Source organism: Octopus bimaculoides, chromosome 2 (genome assembly GCF_001194135.2).
Source record: "Octopus bimaculoides isolate UCB-OBI-ISO-001 chromosome 2, ASM119413v2, whole genome shotgun sequence".
Taxonomy (NCBI): Eukaryota; Metazoa; Mollusca; class Cephalopoda; order Octopoda; family Octopodidae; genus Octopus; species Octopus bimaculoides.
The window spans coordinates 182789805-182793432 of record NC_068982.1 but is presented as its reverse complement, the minus strand read 5'-3'; positions in this window follow the sequence as shown (position 1 = coordinate 182793432).

Here is a 3628-nt window from a genome sequence, read left to right as displayed (position 1 = left end):
GTTATGAAACACGTATAATCTTTTTATTATATTTATCTTATGATATTTACTTTACTTTATATTATACTCATTTATTGTGCTTTTAATTATTAATTTTTCTATATATGATAGTGGATTTTCATCGATGAGTTCTTGAAAATTGGTTATTTTCCCTAAAACTATATATTTTATATATATATATATATATATATATATATATATACATATACATACATACATACATACATATATATATATACATACACACACACACACACACACACACATATATATATATATATATATATATACACATGCATACGGGTGTGAATTCACTTGTGTGTATGTGTGTAAGTACAGGAGATATTAGTATTGTGTGTGTGTGTGGGTGTGTATGTGTGTATGTGTTAGTGTGCGTGTTTCTTTTAATATCAATAATTGAATCGTTAATATCATCACATTTGCTTAATGTTTCATTTATTACATTTGACATTACACTCTATTGAACATACCGAAAATTGCTTGTAATAAAGCAGGGGTGCCTTGGTTTAGTAGCAATCTCGGATCTGGTTAAATTTCTTCCAGCCACGTCGAGTTCTTCTTTTAAATTTTCGCTAGATTATCTTTAAAACGTGTCCCAGTGTAGTTTTGCATGCTGATGAGGAAAATCTCATTGATATTTCCTAGAAAATAATAGAAGAATTTCAAGCAGTGAAAATTATGCAATTTTAGTCCATCGACAGCCTTAATTACCGGACATACCGGAAGTCACAACTCTTTGTCCCTATGGGGAGAAAAAATTTGACGTGTATTCCTGGTGTTGGAAATAACATATTTTGTTGCTCTGCGTAGAGATTACAATAATTTACATTTGTAAATAGCAATTGCTTATGTAGAACAGTTAAGACAGCATTCCTACATAGACACACTCAGACACACACGTATTTAATTATATAGTTTCTAATTACTATGCCATTTCCAGAAAAGGAAAAATATTCAACGTAACAGCACTCCATGCGTGTGTAAGTCCACACATTTGTATCCGAATGTAATAGACTATACTTTTCCAAAAGAACTACAGGAGATAAAAATTGTTGTCGACATAATAACTTATTGGTTGACGTAATGTTGGCGAAAGTACAGTATAAGAATAGGTGCATCATTGATTGCACCCAAATTCAATGAACCAACAACGAAGCCTGTGAGTGACAGTTCATATCGTTCGAACACCAAAGATATAATTTTTTCTTCATAAAAAAATGATTTGCTTCAATATCATGTCTGCTGGATTTAGTATTTTAAGAGATTTACTATATTTTCCGCATACTAATACCTTAAAGCATCATATTCCCATCTCAAAGACCCCCCCCCCCACCGCCGACTGTCTCTTTTTCTCTCTATCCCCTTTCTCCCTCTATTTCACTCTCACTTTCATTCAACTAGCTAAAATCTCCATTGCTGAAAGAATGATAGCCATAAATTGTTATATTGAGTCACTCGCCGCTCTTCAACCTGTTGTTTTATATGGTTTCACTTATTTTCCCAGACATTAAATATAATAGAATGAAGCTAGTTTATTGTATAGCAAAAAGCCATCGGCTTTTACTGTAGAGAATTTCAATAAATAACTGTCTGGTATTTAATAACTTTCCATCCCCACCTAAGTGAGAGTTTGATTTCAGACACCATATATTATTCTGACGCGCTGCCAAATCTACAGAAGTTATTTCAGAAATTCAATCATAGAAGGTCCAAGAGTTAATTGGTGGCAATGGCGTCTTCAAAATTGAACAGTACGAATAATTTCCGAAATATATTGTAATAATATAGGTTCTTTAATGTTTACAATCATAATAAAATCTCCATGAAGCTCACTTATCTTTTAATTTCGTTGTTAAGACACACCAAAAGTATACTTGTTTCTTGATGAAATAATTGTAACCCATCTTACAAACCTACAATTTCATATTTACTAATAGAACATATTTCCTGGTTGATAACATAGTTAAGGAGTGCAGAAATGAAATCTACAGGAATTAAGGTAGAACAGTATAATAGTATTATACTTACTGAGAGAGAAAATCAAGTCAAATCAAGATCCCTTATTGTATTATTAGGGTGTAAATCAAGTAGAACATTGTCAGGAAAATGTAACAATGATAACTAGTGGTTTGGTATGAAAGTGGTCAGACAGGCTTTTGTCTAGATTAATGCACGTAATATAACATTGTTTATTGAACAATATTAATTGTTGGTCAAAATTATGAACTACACTGGCAGACTCATTAGCAGCCCGGACAAAATACTTAGCAACACAGGTTATAATTATTTTACAGATATCCAACATCCATCGCTCCTACATAAATCCGTGCTTCAGTTTAGTTAAGCCCAAAAGTGACAAAATGGATTCAGGAATGGTGTGATTCACAAAGGAAGAAAACTCAACCCATCCTGTAAGTGAGTAAAATACTTCACATCATTAAACTATTACTAAAGCTAAAAAAAATTTTTCATTATGCTACGGTATTAGCTAATGAAAGTGTGGTAGTTTGAGGCTTGGATTTCATGTCATCGTCATCGAAGTAATGCACTGCTATTGACAAAATTTGAACGAGTTATTCCTAGGTTAGTTACCTGCTACTCTATTGTTCTAACACTTGCAAATAGCGATTGGCTATGTAGAGGAGGTAAGATAGCATTCATACATACGTATCTACAGAATAGAGAAATTTACTTAATGTATGTATGATCAGGAAATTACACACTCTAGTATATATGGATATCATTGTAACCTCGTAAATAAATACTTGGCGAAAAGGAAGAAATAAAATTATTGAATGAAATGGAAAAGAAAAAAAAACGATACATAGAATCGGTAGGAGAAGAATTATAAAATAAAAGCTTAAAAGTATAAAAGCAAACGTTTTATAGTTGAAATGTCGCATTTCCGTAGCATGCAACTTTGGATTCGGTTCTGTCAAATTCCTGGCAATAACGTCTATTGTTCGCCTGAAGACATTTCTTTAACTACTCTTCAATTCCGTAGGTTCAAAACACATTTGTTGTCTGGAGTCGGAATATTGCAAGGTTAGGCGTTTCAACTGCCGCAACTAGACTAGTCGATAAAATTAATGATTGAAATGTTACAAGTCTGTGAATTTGCTGTTTGTTTCGTAACCACGTTGTTAAGAGTTCAAAACCGGTCCGCAGACAGTTACCTTGTATTTTCTACTCATTCTTTAGCTTAGGGTTTACTGTCACGTTGTGTGTATATATATATCTTTTACTTGTTTCAGTCAGTTTGACAGTGGCCATGCTAGAGCACCGCCTATACGTCGAAGAAATTGACCCATTTTTAAGCCTGGTACTTATTCTATGGGTCTCTTTTGCCGAACCGTTAAGATACGGGGACATAAACACACCAGAATCGGTTGTCAAACAGACACAAATGCACAAATATATACATATATACACACACCCACAGACACACACACACATATATGCGTGAATATACACATACACGTACACTCACAATACCTATATATAAGTACAAACACACATCCATCAATCATCCATCCATCCATCCATACATTAATACATATATACATATATACATACATACATACATATATATATATATATATATATA